This window comes from Cavia porcellus, unplaced genomic scaffold (genome assembly GCF_034190915.1).
Source record: "Cavia porcellus strain 051 isolate PalLab524CR breed Dunkin Hartley unplaced genomic scaffold, mCavPor4.1 scaffold_5, whole genome shotgun sequence".
NCBI lineage: Eukaryota > Metazoa > Chordata > Mammalia > Rodentia > Caviidae > Cavia > Cavia porcellus.
The window spans coordinates 39,857,722-39,877,036 of NW_026947488.1; the positions used below are offsets into that span (position 1 = coordinate 39,857,722).

Here is a 19,315-nt window from a genome sequence, read left to right on the forward strand (position 1 = left end):
CCTGGCTGCCATGAAGTGAGCAGCCCTGTTCTTTACCAAGTTCTTTTCTGACATTATTTTCTGCCCCACCTCAATCCCAGAAACAATGGAATCAACCAACGATTGATTGGAACTTTTTACATATTAAGCCAAGATAAATTTTTCCTGCTTTAGGCTGATTTTCTCAGATATTTGTCACAGTAAAACACTATTAATACATGTTTTGTATGGAAGGTCAGTCCTCTTTTACTTGAACCTGGTCTTTGTTACTTTTCTCTTACTGCTAAGGCAAAATAATTGACATCCAAAATGAAGGAAGGAAATATTTATTTAGCTTATAGTTTTTGGAGGTCTCAGTACATACTCAGCTGGCTCCAAGGCAGGGTGGCATGACTGAGGGGCAGCAAAAGACAAGAACAAAAAAGGAAAAGCAAACCTAGTTCCCTTCCTTGTATTGTATGCCTGCTCAACTCTTGGGTGGGTGCAGGACTCACACCACCAATCCCAGCACTAGAAAACAAACCAATCACAAATACTAGATTCAGCCTCCTCCAGGAATGCATGAAGCTTTTGTGGGATGTTTAAACACAAGCTATAACAGATCTTATGACAAAACAGTATTTCCTAAATTTCTACCTGTTATCTATCATCTTTCTCAGTATATTTCCTTTTTACTAAACTGAACTTCTGACTTACTTTCTCTATTGCTTGTTTTCTATCTGATCCACATTAACAGCCATATTCTGCCCTACTCTGTGTTCCAGGAGGCTGGCTACCCCCCAAAATTGCATCAGCATGTTTCTTTGCTGCCAGGCTTCTGGCAGTTCAAACAGGCACTTACCAGTAGAAGAGTAGACACAAAGAAGAGAAAAAGGATCAGGATATTTTCTTCTCTTCTCCTTTCCCACTTCGGTATTATTGACATAACTTCATTCTTCCACACTACAATTTTAACTCCCCCAGGTTTTAGGTTCTTACTTGGCTACTTGTAAGTAACACTACTTCATCCCATTGTTTCCTCACTCTTGGAATGTTAACACCTTTCTGGTGATAGTGGACTCTAGGAGCCTCACCAGCCAGGTTTTACACCTGTAGTCTTCCCCCACACATCTGTACATAGTCCTTTAATTAATATATCTTCATTTATACTATCTAAAATAATGTTTCTTTCTGAGACCCTGAAAATATATTTTATGTAGTGCACATTTACCCTTCTAAGTAGCCCAAATCCATAAATCAATCCACATACTGCTTACCAAAATCAGCACATTTCTTTCAGATTTCTGTTCTTTTTTAAAAATTTTTTATTTTCTCAAAACAATAAAAATATAGGTTTTCAAAACAATGAAAGAAGTTAAGCATTGTTAAACAATGGTTGTTATATCACATACTGTTCTCTTTTTTTTTTCAAAGAAAATAGAAAAACAGAAAAGAAGGGTAGAACAATACTACCCTTCTACTGAATTCAAAACAAATTATCATCATAGAATCGCTAGTTGATACACTACACATTACATAAAATAGTTGCCAAAGTCACAAAATCAAAGCATAAATAGTGGCTAGACACTCAAACACCGACAGTGCAAATCCTTCTGTTCAATGTTACAACAGAAATTCAGTAATATGGTCATCTATCTTACACACTATATATATTGTTACACTCTTTAGAGCACTTTCCTTCACTTTCACTTTCCCAATATCTATTATACTTTTTGGATCCTATTATTCTGTCAGTTTTTATTATTTTTACACTAGAGAGACAATGCGATATTTACTAATATGAGTCTTGTTTATTTCATTAATGAGGATATTTTCAAGTTGCCTCCATTTACCTGTAAAGGCCTCAAGATTATCCTTTTTTATAACTGAGTAGTATTTCTTTGTATAAAAATATTACATTTTTTCCAACCACTCTGCAGTTGATGGACATTTTTGTTATTTCCAAGATTAAGCTATCACAAATTGTGCTGCTATTAACATGGATTCACATATATCTCCGTGGCATGACCTTATCAATTTTTCTGGGAAAATACCGAGGAGGGGAATAGCTGAATTGACCAGAACTTCCAATATTAGTTTTTTGAGCAATCTCCATACTCATTTCCACAGTGGTTGCACTAATCTGCACTCCCACCAACAGTAGAAAAGTGTTCCTTTTTCCTTGCATCCTCAACAACATTTATCAGTTGTTTGCTTGATGGCAGCCATTCTTTCCTGGGTGAGGTGAAATCTCAATGCTGTTTTAATTTGTATTTCTCGAATGGCCAGTGATGGTGAACATTTTTTTCATGTATTTATTTACCACTTGTATATCTACCTCTGAGAGCTGTATATTTAACTCCAATGCCAATTTTTGGAGAGGGTCTTTGAATTTGGGAGATTTGATGTTTTTAAGTTCTTCATATGTTCTGGATATAAGTCCTTTATCTGAGGGATTGTTGGCTAAAATTCTTTCCCATTCTGTGTGTTTTCTTTTCATTTTGTTGGTGATTTCCTTTGAAGAGCAGAAACTTTTTAGTAATAAGATCCCAGTTGTTGATTCTTTGAAATATTTCCCATGCGCTTTGCATTTTATTCATAATTTTTTGCCTACCCCTATGTCTTCAAGATTTCTACCTACCTTGTCCTCCAGTAGATTTAGTGTTTCTGTTTTAATGTTTAGATCCTTGATCCATTTTAACTTTAGTGTATGGTGATAGGCATGGATCTATTTTCAGTCTTTGGCATGTGGAAAGCCAATTTTTACAGCACCATTTATTAAAGAGGCTATCCTTTTTCCAGTGAACATTGTTTAGTTCCTTTGTCAAATATAAAAGTGGTTGAGTGTCTTTGTAGTAGTGTTTGCATCTTCTAATCTGTTCCATTGATCCTCAGGGCTATCTTTTTGCCAGTACCATGATGATTTTATTGCTATGGCTTTGTAGTATAGTTTCAGGTCAGGAATTGAGATGCCTCCTGTCTTGCCTTTGTTGCCCAGAATAGCTTTTGCTATTCTAATTTTTTCTGCTTCCAAATGAATTTTAGGAATATTTTCTCTAGATCTGTAAGGTATGTTGATGGTATTTTGATTGGGATTGTATTGAATCTATACAACAGTTTTGGGAGTATGGCCATTTTCACAGTGTTGGGTCTTCCTAACCAGCAGCAAAGACTATCCTTCCATTTTCTAATATCCTCTTCAATCTCCTTTTTAAGAGTAGTATAATTTTCAGCAGATAGATCTTTTACATTCTTGGTTAGGTTGATTCCTAAGTATATGACTTTTTTAGATGTTATTGTGAAAGGTGCTATTTCCATAATTTCTCTCTCAGTGAGGTTTTGTTTGCGTACAGGAATGCTATTGATTTCTGAGTGCTGACTTTGTATCCAGCTACAATGCTGAATTTGTTTATTACTTCTAGTAGTCTTTTAATGGAGTTTTTGGGGTCCTATATGTACAGTATCATGTCATCTGTAAATAACGATAATTTAACTTCTTTTCCTATTTTTATTCCTTTTATTTCTCCCTCTTGTCTGATTGTTCTGGCTAATATTTCCAGAACTATATTGAATAGGAATGGTTATAGTAGACATCCTTGTCTTGTTCCTGATTTTAGAGTGAAGGCTTTCAGTTTTTGCCCACTTAGTATAACGTTGGCTATTGGATTGTCATAAGTGGCCTTCATGAGATTGAGGTATATACCATTTATTCCGAATTTCTGTAAGGTTTTTATCATGAATATGTAGTGGACTTTATCAAAAGCTTTTTCTGCATCTATTGAGATTTTTATTCTTACTCTAATAAAACATGTTTTGGAATAACTTATTCTTCCTCTGACTCTGAGAACCATTTATAAAGCTCAGGCTATGCTCATCAGTGTTATCCTAGTTTACTATAACTGAGTAGTTAGAGATAATTTAAAATATCCCACTTAGACTGAAGTTCAGAGATTCCATTGGATGGTCAAGAGAGATAAGTTTTATTCCACCAGATAAAACTTAATTGAAGATGTAACATTACAAATGTCTCAAGTTGAAAATGTCAGGAGGCTAAGGTATGAATGGAAATGATACCAGTGAAAACATAGTAAAAAGAGTTATAAACAACACAGGTTCTTAGTTACACCATTTACATAGCTAGATCAATATGATTTGACAATAACTCCTTATAAATTTTTAAGTAAAATGAGCTTCAACTCCTTTGAGTTGGAATTTAGCCACTGAAAAAGCAAGAATCCTAAAATCTAAAGTACTATTCCAAGCTCCCAATTTAGTAATCTTCCATGTCTACCTCACTCTCCCTGTGAAGGCTATGAACTTGTGCCATCTACATCTTCAAGTCCCTCTACTGAGGAGTCGCCTCTACCTGCATCATCCACCTGTTGGGACATCCCACAATATTTACACATCTTCATGACTCACAAGTGAAGATGGCTAAAGTCCCTGGGCAGCATGCCTGGGTGGATGTGTCCCATACTCAGCCACATATAGTGTCAGTACCAAGGCTTGTTCCCACATCTATTCTATTTACTAAAAATAAATCACTGTTCCTCACCAACAAAATCTAAGATATACCAACCATGTGTCTCCTGAGCTACTTACTACTTTCCTATCTCTAAAACTTGATGCTGTGGTTTAAATATGTGCCCCAATATGCTGAAAAATTAATCCCAATGCACTTTCCTTGAGTGTTCAGAAATGAAGTCTAATAAAAAGTGATTAAGTCATGGAAACTTTGTCCTCATGAATGGATGAATGTCACTGTTCTGGGACTGGGTTTATTACCATTAGAGTTATTAAAGTGAGTTTGTCCCTCTTGTTCTCTTTCTTTCTCATGCATGCTCTACTTCCCTTTTCACATGGTTTGGTAGGGAAAAATAGGCCCTTACCATATACACCCCTGATTCTTGAACTTTCAGTCTCCTGAACTGTTAAGACATAAATTATAAATTATCTAGTCTCTTGGATTATATCATAGTAACACAAAACTAAGAAACTTGCTAGCCTTTTTCTTGCTGATACTGTTCACCAGGTCCCAAACTCATCCTCAGTCTACCACTCATATAAGCATATTCTCAGATAGGATCCAGAATATTTCTTTCTTGTTTTTCTCATATACTGTACAACAGAATGACATGTCTCAAGCGGACTCTTGCCTATTTCTATAGCTCTACAAAATGGCAACATTTATCATAGCTTCCTCACTCTCTCCAAATTTTTGGCCAATACTCCAGCATTATTCTCTACTATAAATCTTCCCAAAGATGTTGTAGTCAGGGGTTGCAAGGAAAAACATTACATACAGGACACATAGTTTGCAGTATTATTTTGTAACAGTCACCCAAGAGTTTAATAGGAGAAGTACAGGAAATCCGTCCACACACTAATGATTTAGAGAATCCAGCCGAGGGCCTGGATCCCATGGCAATATCCTGCATGAGTTCAACTGAAGAACTAGAGACCATGACACTGCCCCCTGCCTCCACGAGTCCAACTGGAGGCCTAGAGCCAAAGACAATGAGTCATGCAAGTCTGTTTCACAGATCTGTGCTGGGAAGGCCCAAAGGTCAGCAGTCAAAGCTAGAAAGTCTATGCCAGTGGGATGATAGATCTGTGCCAGTAGGTTGAGGGTTCTTCACTGGAACCAAGAAGCAATGCTCAAAATAAGAACCAGGGCTCCCATGAAAAGTACCACAGCCATCCTCAGCAATGAGGTCCCATGATCCTCAGAGGATGAGAACAGCCAAGTACATGTCAAGAAGCCAGTGCGACAATCTTCTTCTGAAGAATAAATAGCACACATCTTCCCCTCCAGAGTCAGGAAACACGGCTCAAAGTAAGGGCCACTACTCCTACAAGATGAACTGTAGCCATTCCCAGCAACAAGATTCTGAGCTCCTTTGATGATAACAGCCAAATTCATATCAGAGAAGCCAGCATGATAATCTCCTCCAGGAGATCCAACAGCTCCAAACAACACTAAGGAAAGTCCACAATGCTACTCTTTCTCTACAAGTCTTCTTTTTTGCTGGCACCAATCCTCACATGGGCCATCCACACTCAGCACCACACTGATTCAGTTCAGCTGGTGTTTAAGTTGATCAGTAGTTTTTAATCCATCACAAAAAATTATCCAGATATAGTCACAAATCTACTTATTCTATCAAAATATTTTAAATAACTATGTATAGGATACCTTACTGAATGCTATACGTAAACAAAATTTGAGTCTCAAGAGACTACCTTAAGAAATGTTTAGACTAGCAGGAGAAATAAGAAAAACAAACAAATATGCTCAGCTAAAAAAAAGAATACATACCATAATAGAGAATATAGAGAATCCTAAGGAAGAAGAGATGATTCCTAGATATATGAGAACAAAAAACTGAGAAGGGAGGCATTAACATTACAGAATGCCTACTAGTAGTCAAATCCCAGAGATTGTATTAGTACATCCAGCTCTAACGCCATATATCTCCTCCTCTCAAACTATATAAAGCCAGAGAGTACTTATGAAGGTAAAGTCAAGTGAGACCATGGACTCCCCTCCTCAAACCTACCAGTGGCTTTTGACCTCATTCAGAGACAGCGCATTTCCTGCAGTGACCTGAATATTGCACACGACTGAGCCTTGGTTCTGTTGCTCTCATCCCACTCTGCATGCACTAGGCAACTGCACATGGTATTGTTGGAGTGTGCCATGCACCTCTGCATTTTAGAGACTGTATCTGCAGTTCCACAGCCTGCAATGCTCTTTTCTCCCATATTTCCAGGCTTTTCAGACTCTCTTATTAAAATAAAAATGCCACTCTTCCTTCATTTTCTATATTCTTTACCTTCCCTCCTTTTCTGCTTTCACTATTTCCAGTCCTGTTTTGTTTTTTATTTACTCACTTATCCATCCCCACTGCACTATAAGTCAAATGAGGGCAATGTTGGGGAGGAGTATGCTTTGTTCAGTGTCCTATGATATTACCACTTATGTATTTGCCAAATGACTGAATTTTGTACCATTTATTGTTTAAAACAATCCTAGATTTAGGTACTATCTACCTTTGCAGATGAGAATACTGAGGATCAGACAGTGGCAATTTTCCCAGGAAAACAGAGCTAGCAAATTTTATCAACAGTCTACCATCAATCTGTTGAACAATAAGACTCATGAGTTTAGGGAAACTATTAAGCTTAGGGAATGTATATGAAACAAATGTACATAGATTAAAAATAGATGGACATTGTATGAATGTGAGTATAATGTGCTTCAAAGATGATGTAAAAAATACATTTTGCTAGACATGGTGGTGCAAACATATCATCCTAGAACTCTGGGAGGCTGAGACAGGAGAATCACAAGTTTCAGTCTGGGCAACTTTGTGACTTGTTGAGATTTTGTCTTAATTCTTTTTTAAAGGCTGCAAATATACCTTGATGTGAAGGCCTCAGATTTAATCTTTAGTAAAACAAAACAGGCAGACAGATGGACAAACAAATAAATAACTTTTTTAAAACTAAGGATAAAATTAGTTGAGTATGATGACTTAGTAATGAATCCTACTTTTTTGTTAGTAAAGTCAGGGGTTATAAGTAAAATAAGCCTACACGAAGATGGTAACAAGATAATTTTGTGCCGAGGGTGACAAATCATAAAGCACTTTTTATCAACTCAATTCAAATATTTCTTCCAAAGTGTGACAAATTTAAAAATGAGAAAGAAACAAAAACCTCAGACTCATTTTTATTATGTATGTTATATCAAATTAGTAGAGATAACCAAAAGTTGGTTGTACCTATAAAACAATTTCTATAACTATACAGAATATTAATTAGGAAATTTAGATAAAATATTGCACATTCAAAAACATTCCAGACAAAATGTTATGAGGCATGCAGATGTGATAAACATAATTCTGTCATTTAAAAAAATAGTAGGCATTCTATAATATTAATGTCCTCGCTTCTAAAAATAAATCAAAGAATCACAAAATCAAGACCTATCAGCATTCTTCGAAGTAATTACCAACCTTTTTATCCCTTTCATTTTTCAGCATTAAAGCTGAAGAAAATTAAGTGGCATATTGAGGTTCACAGAGTTTATGAAAACCAGAGTGTGGGCCAGGACTCAGGCTCTTGCCTCTAAGTTCACTCTCCATTTTGCCATACGAAAAGCCTGACCCTTATAGAAGTTTTACAGATAAAAATAAGGTTGTGTGCATGTAATATCTTAATCCTGCTTAATGGAGTACCCTTGAGAAAATCGTTAAGTAAATTTCTGTGAACCAAAAGTCACTGGTTCAATTTCCAGTTAATATAGAACTTTATTCACTGAATATTATCTGAAATGGTTTTTATGTTAATAGTTTGTTTTACCACTGATTTTCATAAAGGCACCACCAAGCAGTAAAAATACATGAACATTCTTACAGTATAAAAATCTCCAAAACAAAATCTGAATTCAGGATGACATTTGTACAATTTAGAACTCAAATATTTCATTCTCTTCACAAAAGTTACTCTCTCAAGGAGGCACATTGTCTTTAGACCCCTCCATAATGCCTGCATTCCGACTTGGGCTTGACATTAGCCAGCCTCACGCTGGCTATCCCTTGAAATTCTGTACTACTATTTCTTCCTCTAACTGTACTGTGTTTTAAACTTTAAACTATCCTAAAATATTCTTAACTTTAAACCAATCCAAAAAGTAGGTAAACATAAGTAGAAAAAACTTAGAAGCTGCTCTGGTTCAGCAACTTCACGCATTCACAAAAGTCTTTGTTTCAAGGAATTGTGAAGAACTGTGAAGAATAGGTAAAAGTTATTTTAAAAAGCAACATTTTTGGTAAGATATCTTTGTTGAAGTAAGTAGTTTTAGGCCTTAGTGCCTTATATTCAATTCAATCTAAAATCATTTTATCTTCTCAGAATTTTATTTTTATCTTTACCTTTGCATTTTATGAATTCTAGTGAGATAACAAAAGCATGAAATAATCATAAACAATCTTGTATGATAATCTACCATGAAATTCCAATGGAAAAACTGAAAATAAAGATGTCAATGTAGTACCCCAGTGAGAAGGAGCACCATGTAAGCAGTAGGAAAAAAAAAAAAAAAAGACACATTCATTCAATTGAGTTACTGCCACTCTAAGACTGAATGAAACAGAGAAAAAGATGAATGCACAAAACAATCTATCAGATTAAGTGAAATGGAATGAGAAACACTTTAATTGGATAAAATATAAGAGCTGAATTACAAATGGCACAAAAATAAACAGCTCTAAATAATGTGTTTTTCCAGTTAAATAATGACTTTAATAAAATAGATGAAAATGTAGGCTGTGTTGTTTTCTCTGCCTGTCAGAATCTCATTAGCATTTCAATTTAAATTCTACAAGTGCACTCAAATCTCTCATTTGTACATCTGGCATAACTCAAAACACTGCCTTATTTGTTAAAAAGAAAAAAATTAAGGCAAATGAGCCAATTCACAATATCTTGCAGTGGTATTTTAATGGGTGAAAACAATGTTGTTATTTTAGTGTTGTGTAACAGCAGGGGTCTCCATGTGAAGCAACTGAAAAGATTTAGATGATACTTTCGAAGAAATTTTGTACTTATAACAAAATCATGAAAGCATGGAATTAAATGCTAATGCTGTCTTTATTTCAAATACAGAATTAACACGTATAACCTTTTCATCAACATTTAGAATAATTTAGAATGATAGTTAAATAAATAATAAAGCAACAATTCTAGGCAAATAGATATTATTTCAAAGGTTTTTGTGAAGAAGTTCCCTATTAACCCATTATAAAATAATTATTTAAAAGGTGGGAAATTCTTCAAACTATGAATCACAAAAAATGGTTTCAAACTGTGTATTACTAAGGATGAGACCTATAATTATAAGAAATAAAAATTTTAATACCATACACTACAAGTGATTTTGATGCAAGCTGCCTATGGAGCACAATTTATGAAAATTAATTTGTATGATAAAGTTCATACTCTTCTGACTGATAAACTTTAATAGTCTGGTTTTCTCCTACCTCTTAATTTTTATTCCATAAGATTAATGACCCAATTTAAGCATCTAAATTTCATTATTATAATCATTTTATCTTAATGCTGAATACCAAATTCTAGATCTAAATCTCTAAATCCTTATAGAAAGATTTGGATATTGAATAGTTAATGGGCAGTTTGATATAGTTCAAGGTGTCATGGGATATGAAGAATCAGTAATAGGTGTTGGTCTTAATACAGAGAGAAGCATCAGTCTCATAAATCAAGTGTCCCAATAAGCATGTAGAACACGTATTAAACAAGGAAGAACAGTACAGAATGACTACTTTGCCTCTCAGATAATTGGTCCCTGCAAAATTAACTTGATCTACTTACTATTTCTTCTGACATAGGATCTTGGAAAAATATAAATATTAGCTTCTTTGTGCTAAGAAAATTTAGTTCTAACTAACTTTGTACTAATGCTTACATCAAAGAACAAATCAGGTATATGTCTTTTGTTGATACTTCTGAAATTACCTAATAATAACATGATTTAACATTTGTCAATTCATATGTAACCCTAGAGATAAGAAATACCTTCTAACAGGAATACTCAAGAGTTCCATCAATTTTCCAAATGGTTTCTCTTAAATTTGTTATTCCAGTCAGTCTCTTTTTAAGTTCCATCATCTTGTTACCTTTACAATTTTATCTGTGTCTGCTGACAACTATCACAGTGGTTTTATATATGGTTCAATAAAATATTCAGGGGATCCAGGAAGATGGTGGAACAGTAAGCAGCAGAGTATACAACCTCTCTGAAAGAAAGAATCCAGATGCTGGAATATAGCATCATGGGGAAGATCAGAAGGAAAGAAGTGGGTCCCCTTAGACCAAGAAAGAACCTAAAGTGAGAATTGAAACCCACAGAGAGAATTAAAAAAAAAAAAAAGAAGAAGAAGAAGAAGAAGAAAGAAAGAAAATCTTAAACACAAGAAGGCGGTAGCTGGTGCCATTTTTACCCGGATCCAGAACCACCATGCAAGAAGTGCAACTGAAACCTGGGGATGCACGGTTACAGGTGAAAGGTTCTTGACCTAGTATAAATTACTGTACAATTATGGAGGTGGTCTACCATGGCAGAAGGCCAAAATGGGAACGTTTACCACTTCGTCTTCTTGTTCAGCCCTAATTGCAACTCCCCCTCCTGTTTGCACACACAGAGAACTCCAATCAGTGCCTTACATGTCATCAATATCCACCCGATACACCACTTCCGGTCACAGGTCATATAAACCTCTGCCTCTCTGTATCAGGTCAAAGGAAACAGGTCAAAGGAAACAGCCCAACTGCCATGGGTTGTGTGCTCGTTCATCCTCAACACAATAGAGCTGTTCATTTTGTACTTTTTGCTTCTCTGTTGCAACAGAATACTCTAACAACATCGTAAGTGTTGGCTGGCAAGCCTGGAGGCCTCTGGAGGGAGACACAGTGGCAGGGAGTAGCAGCAGACCAGAGAACTCCACTGGCTAGCAGTGAGTGTTGGGGACTCAATCCTCCCACAGGAGTGGGCGATTGGTGGGGGGCCATTTTGGAGTTCGACAAGATAAGCCCGGGGCCAGAAGTGCAGTCGACTTCATTCAGCCACTCCTAGCTTGGAGCAGACTGGTGGAAATTGCTTGACTGAGTCCCACCCCTGTGAGCAATCAAACAGCCATTGCAGAAGTTTCACTAAAGCTATCCTCAACCAACTCCACCCACCTTGCGCATACTTTACCCTGGTAAAGGCTCCCTGCTGTTAACTAGCCTGGGAGGGAGGAGGCAGCCTGCCCCACCCCTGGTTGCAACCAGTAGCCACTGGCAGGCTGGGAAAAGCAGCAAACAGCCCTACACCAACACACCCAATAGTCACCATCAGATATCCCCTGCCAGCACGGGCTATAAAAAGTAAACAATCTCACTTCAGAGAAATGATAGCTAACACAGGAAGTGCTGGGGACTCCACTACCCACTTGTCTGGAAGAAACCAGGAACATGACAATAGGAAGAAGCAAAAGGCAGTCTCTGGCCTCCAACCTAAGCACTACTGGTCCAGGAGATATAAACAGAAGAGATTGGGATTCGCACACCTTAAGTTTCTGAAGCAACAGCCACTAAAATAAAGAAACAACTTCAAGAAGCTATAAAAGAACACAGAACAGAAATACTATCTCAGATAAAAGAAGAAATGAAAAACATAAAAAAAATTGCTAAGCACCCTTAAATTCACAGATGGACGAATACAGGAGCATAGAAAAATGAGGGAAACTTTTAATGAAGGATATAAAAAAGGTTTATAATACATGAAACAGATTCAAAGAGATTATCAGGAAATTAAAAACTCCACTGAAAGCTGGCAAAACTGCTTGAAAGAAACTAAAGAGAGACTATTACACCTTGAAGACAGGTCTGTAGCTTGTAAATGTGAAAGGAAAGATCTCTTAAAAATAACAAGGAACCAGGAAATAACAATAAAAAGGCTATGAGATGACAAGAAGCATAACTTAAGAATTAAAAATGTGAGTGAAGAAGCAGGGGTAAACACAAATGAAATACAAAGGCTATTTACAGAAATAAAGAAAACTTTCTTTTTTTAAATTTTATTTAAGGAGAAAAAGAAAAAAAGCAGAGAAAGGGTACAAGTTATACAGATTTACAGAAAAAAATAAACAGTAGGAAATCACTAGTTAATGGATTACATTTTGTCATCTTAGAAATAATTGTTCAAGTTACAAAATTAAAGCTTATAAAGTGGACATTCCAACAGTGAGACTGCAAACAGTTCTGTTCAATGATTCAACAAAACTCAGTAATATCATTATCTATCTTATACACTTAAATATACATGCAGTTATATCGTTTAGAGCACTTTCTTTTCCTCTCTTTTGTACAATGACAATTACACATTTTGGGTTTTGTTGCTCCCACAGTTCTTATTACTTTTTTGGAAGACAGTAGAACCAAATGTGACATAACAGAACAGTCAGTCAAATCAAAAGGGTGGACGTAATAGATAATGTAACAGCATAATACTAGGTGATCAACGAAGATAGTGGGATTCATTATGACGCCCATTCTGGTTGACTATTATCTACTTTTGAAGACCTATAATGTCTCCAATGTTTTGGTTTTGTTGGTTTTGTTCTTTACTGTTTTGTTCAATTTTATTATAAATAACAATATAGGCAATTCTATTAGAGATAGCAGGAGGCATTAAGAAAACTTTCTAAGCAAAGGAAATGATATTCAAAAAGTGGGATTATAGCCAGCTATAACCAAAATAGACCTACAACCAGACATATAATAATCAAGATCCCAGAAATTCAACACAAGAACATAATATTAAAAGCTGTCAGAGAAAAGAAACAGATCACCTATAACGGAAAACCCATCAGAATCACCAGAATGACGGTAGACTTTTCAACACAATCCATCAAATCAAGAACAGCTTCGGGTGTAATATTCCAAATCTTGAAACAAAATAACTTCCAACCCAGATTGATGTACCCTGCAAAACTATTTTTCAAAATTGATGGAGAAACAAGATACTTCCATGACAAAGAACAACTGAAGGAATTCATGACCATCAAACCAACCTTACAAAAAATACTGAAGGACATTCTAGAGAGAAACAAAAAAGACCATGGTTTCAGGAACAGTGACAGAGGGGGCTCACTGAACAGGGCAGACATTGGAATGAAGGGGAGAAGTAGGCAACCAACAGCAGAAAAATAGCATGGCAGAGAGGAGGCATAGGAGGTTAGCCATAATCACTAATATAGATGGCCTCAATTCATCAACAAAAAGAAACACAGTCAGAGTGGACCAGGAGATAGAGTCTATCAATATGCTTTATATAAGAAACACATTTAACATGAAAGGGTTTATAAACTGAAAGTCAAAGATGAGAAAACAATGCTCAATGTGACAAGGAACCAGAAAAAAGTGGGGGTAGCTTGCCCATCAGCTGCAGATTGATTAGAAAACCATGACACTTTTATACAATGGAAAACTACTCAGCTATAAAGAAAGAAAACCTTGAGGCTCTTGTAGGTAAATGGATACAACCATTTATTATGGTTCAGGAGTAAAAAGTTCAGAGTCACTTAGGTGAATGGTGGGTTGCCTCCCTAATTTAAAAACTAAAGGAACTGATGGGCTCCAAAATGTACAACACATGCTGAGAAAGTGAAAGGGGAGGAATTGTCTAAAAAGGCAAGGCAGTGGCCATTGTTAATCTATCATTCTGACTTGAAACCCATATTGTTTTCATTGTTCTGTTTAGTTTGGTTTTATTCTGTTTGTTTGTCTACCTGTATTAGATTTGATGGCATAGACAGCTATTCCAAAGGTAGCAGGATATATTATGGTAACCATCTTTAATCAAAGCTTGATTTGAAGCCCTGTATTGCTTTCATTGTTTTGTTTTGACTGACTTTATTCTACTCTGTTTTGTTTGATGGTATGAAGTCTGATGGTATAGGCAACTATTTTGAAGACAGTAAGATACACTACAATGCCCATTGTGGTTTGACTCATATCTTCTTTTGAAGTCCTATAATGTCTCCATTGTTTGGTTTTTATTGGTTTTGTTCTGTACAGTTTTGCTCAATTTTATTATGCATGAAGATATGGGAAATTCTTTTGAAGATAACAAGAGGCATTATGGTAGTCATTATTGATCTTGTATTCTGTTTTTAAGTCAGATACCATGTTCATCCTTTTGTTTTGATTGAATCCACTTTGTTTTGTCTCATTTGGTTTTAATCTCTTTTAAAAAAGTAAATACATTATTCAATATTGTTTTTACCAACTTTATAAATCTTTATGTTCCTCAAAATATTCTACTTTGAATTGTCAATTTACCTTGTATTCTTTAAGGTCTGAACCATCAACTAAAAGCATGAACATATTTACCACAAATCTTAATCATTAAAAGAATTACAAAAATACTGAAGTGATAGGGAAAAATAGAAGCTCTGTTCTTCTGAGTGAAAACTAATTTCATTTATGTCTACTTTATCGGGGAATGTTTTAATGTTATGTTTATTTTAATTCCCCATAGAACTAAAGAAGATGTGGATTATAAACATTCTGGTAATATCCCTTATGGGACTCCAAGAAAGCAATCAGCACTGAAAACATCTGTCAGAAGCTAGTTAAAAAGTTCTACCAGGCTAAGAATCAAAAAGAGCAGAGATAGAATCATATACCCTGGAGGAGAAAGACTGGTAAGAGCATCACATGTAACTGTGACTTGCCAGTAAGGTAACACACACTGAGATGGCAAGTCAACAAGTAAAGAAAAGGTTTGAAAAATCACTTTTGCAACACTAACATATGTTTTAGCATATCAAATATCATGTGTATGCTAGGCAGTTAAATATATATTGGGTTGTTGAATCATCAGAAAAGTTCTATAAAGTAGGTAATATTATTCCTATTAGTTTTCCATTATTGTGACAAAATATCTAGAAAAAAAACAACTAAGAAAAAGAAAAATGGCTGAGGATTTAGCTCAGCAGCACAAGCACCTGCCTGGCAGTGCGAGGTCATGAGTTTGATTCCTGATACCACAAAAAAAAAAAAAAAAGGAAAAATTTATTTTGGCTCATGGTTTCAGAAATTTTGGTAGGTAGTCAAATAACTCCATCTTTTTTGGACCTGTGGCAAATCAGAAACATCATGGCAGAGAGTTATGGAAGAATAAAGCTGCTCATCTCATAGAAGATACAGAGACAAGGGAGAGGAGGGGAAAAGAGGGCAAGCGAGGGTAGGAAGGGGAAAAGAAAGGCACCAGCATTCCAACACACTCTTTGAGACTACACTCCCCTACAACCTACTTCTTCCAAATAGGTCACACTTGCTCATATCCTTCTTTAATACATGAATTTTTGAGGAACATTTCATATTAAAAGTAGAGCAATCAACACTCACAAAGGCAATGGAAACTTAAAAAGACTAGCTGATTTCTATGTTTGAGATCCAGCAAGTACCTAAGTTGGAATTTGATCCCAATGATTGTAACCTTAAAATTCATCTTCTAAATAAGTCTCATTCATACTTTTGAATTTTATATTGTTTTACTTTATATTTTATTTAAAGAGTCAAGAAATATATTGTTGTAATTTTATGTTATGACATCTTATCTTTTCATCCCCAGCACTCAACAGCTTCTTACATACAATGGACATTCAATAAATATTGTTTGAATTACATTGCCCATAATTAAATTAATATCACATCTCCAAGCAGATGCACACCCAATTTACCATTTCCTTGAAATTAAGTTTACTTTTTTTTTAACAATTGATGGTCAGTTTGTTAAAACAGTTGCCATAGGCATCTGCCATAGTGACTTCAACCTCCACTGCTGGCTCCATACGGATGGAAATAATCTGCTTAACAGTCTCAGAAAGACTGTGCAAATCAATGAGTCACTTTTGGATTCTCATCTGGAAACAATCCCGTCTCTTAGAACCTTCACCACAAGGCGTTTTTCCTGTAGTGATTCTCAAGGTCTTAGGTATGGGAACGGATCCTTTCGCTTTGAGATTCTTTTCCTTTGCACGTCTGATCAAGTCAGCACACACCTTTTCCAGGTGGTGCAGTAATACTAATTTGGTGAATCATCACCTCGGGTTCTACGGGTGTCTTTCCAGTATCTTGAAACTCCAAGGTGATGGTGTGGCTTCCTGATTTACTATACTTGTTCCTCAGTAAGATTGAACAGCAGTGAGTCAGGAGCAGGAGCAGATGCTACCAAGACCGGCTGCACCCACTACCACTGCTTGCTCAAAAAGAAATAAGTTTACTTTTATGATTGCAAATAACAAACAAAGGAGAAATGCACCACTCTAGTTACAACGCATCCATATGAGAAATATGAAGAGAATTTTAATATCTTAATATCTAAGAGTTGATTAGAATACATAAAAACTTTTTGTGGAGTAGAATAGAGGACAGAGGAAAAAAAAAAACCAGCTATAGGCATCTGGTTCTTGAAAAAGAGGCCAAAAACCTACACTAGAAAGAAAGACACTAATTTAATAAACTATGTTGGAAAAACTTTATTTTATGTAAAAGACTGGAACTAGGTTTTTCTTTCACCCTGTACAAAAGTCAATCAAAATTGATCAAAGACCTTAATGTAAGACCCAAATCTTGAAACTGCTGGTAAAAACAATATAGAGAAACATTTCAAGTTACAAAAACAGGTAATAACTTCCTCAGTCGGACTCTAAGACTCCAATAGCTCAGGAAATAACAGCAAGGATTGACAGATGTGATTGTATCAAATTAAAAAGCATCTACACAGCAAAGGAAACTACAGACTGAAGAGATCATCTACAAAATGGGAAAATCTATACCAGCCACTCTTCCCATAGAAGATTAATACCAAAATATATAAAGAACTCAAAAGATTAATTCTCCAAACTCCACAAATAATTCCATGAAAATGGGCGAATGAACTGGAGATACTTTTAAAAAGAAATAAAAATGGCCAATAATTACAAAAAAGTTTCAACATTTTTAACCATTGGAGAAATGCAAATGAAACCACTGAAATATTATTTCAGCCTAGTCAGGATGGTTATCATCATGCATACCATAATGAAATGTAATATTTTGTAAGATTAATATATACTAATAAAATACATGTATAGTAGAGAAAAAACTTTCAGAAAATGAAGCACTTCTTTTCTAGATTAACATAACTATTTTGAATGACGATTTTGTGATAGCTAGATGATCAAGCTGATTTCAAAAAGCCTTAATTATAAAGAAAAAAGAGTGAATACTACATCTTACCTCTGTTATACGATTGAATTCATTCAAAACATTATTATGAAGCATCTACTCAGTATCAGGCACAATGCTACACAGTAGGCATGGATATAAAAGTTTTAAAATATGTGGCCCAGTAATAGTAATTTTAATGATTTAACCAAGAGAATCAAAAACATCCACATGAAACTTTCATACAGATTTTCATGCAAGAATTATTCATAATAACTCAAAGGTGGCAACAACTCAAATGTCCACCAAGGGTGAACAGATAAATAAGCTTTGATATATCCAAACAATGGAATAATATTTGAACATAAAAAGGAATAAAGTACTTGCTGAGGACCAGTTTGACACAGTATACAGAAGACAGTAATGAGTATTAATAAACTGGCACAGAAATAAATTGAAAGTCTGTTCTAGGCCTACATGACTTGTGGTAAGACCCATAGCTGGCATAAGGACAGGTTAATCGTTAAGCCAATGCCTAGAGCTGAGACTAGCAAACAGACTGAGAAGTTCTGGCACCTCAAAGCAAGATAACATGGCAGCTGAGGACTTGATTTGTACAAATCCCTCCTAGCTCAGTAGTCTTAGTTAGTAGACAATCAAATTATTAGTTTGTTTCTGTGTGCTTTTCAAAACTCCATTGTCCCTCAATTCTTCAACCTTGACCAAGTCAGCAGTTCACTCCCACCACTTCCTATAGCTCACCAGCACAACTGTCAATCAAACTGTGCACCTAACAAAGGCTAAAGACACCATGCTTCATGGTCTTAGTTCTTAATGCACTTTGACCATCTAGGTGCCCCTTGCAACTAAGATATCTTGTCGCTGTTAATTCTATGGCCATACCACTGAGTTGGAGAGTAGTGGTCCTCTGCCAGGTCCCTGATGGTACTGATAAGTTCAACAATATGAAAAAAATCTTTAAGGCATTGTACTAAGTGAAAAAAACTAAACACAAAAGGCCATAAATTATACACGCTAGTTAGATGAAATTTCCAGAATAAAAGTGAAAGAAAAATGGATGGTTGCTAACAGAAAGGTTCCTGCTAAAAAGGAAAATGAACTTGACAGGCACAGAGTAGAAAATTACTTTTGGGATGACAAAAGATGTTCTGGAATTAGATGGAAGTGATGGTTATACAATATTATGAATATATTAAGATATACTTTTTGAAAAGCTGAATTTTATTGTATATGAATCATATGTTAAATTTGTAAAAATTCAAAGAAAGTATAATTATCAGTATTTATCAAAAAGAATCCTCCATCATTTTCTTCACTTTGCTGTAATAAAAGCATTGTCAAAAAATGACAAGATAACAAATTTACAAACAAAATAATTAACTGAAAAGTAAGAAAGCCAAAAGAAAGGTAAACTTTTCCTAAAACTTTACAGGTAGTAAAGGCATGTCTTCCAAGACAAAATATGATCAACACTCAATATTCACACTAAATTACTAGTCTGCTTTACAAAGATTTAAAATACCAAAAAGTGGGCATAGTTTACACTGCAAAA

General features: G+C 35.4%; 1 protein-coding gene and 1 pseudogene across 5 annotated transcripts in view; both read right to left on the minus strand.

Moving 5' to 3' along the window:
- The window catches only part of Macrod2 (mono-ADP ribosylhydrolase 2), a 1,970,011-nt gene that overhangs the window by 1,782,274 nt on the left and 168,422 nt on the right, over positions 1 to 19,315 (minus strand). The gene's annotated exons all lie outside the window — the stretch shown is intronic.
- LOC134475916 (small ribosomal subunit protein uS10-like) overlaps positions 1 to 19,315 on the minus strand; it is a 23,517-nt pseudogene continuing 4,202 nt past the window's right edge.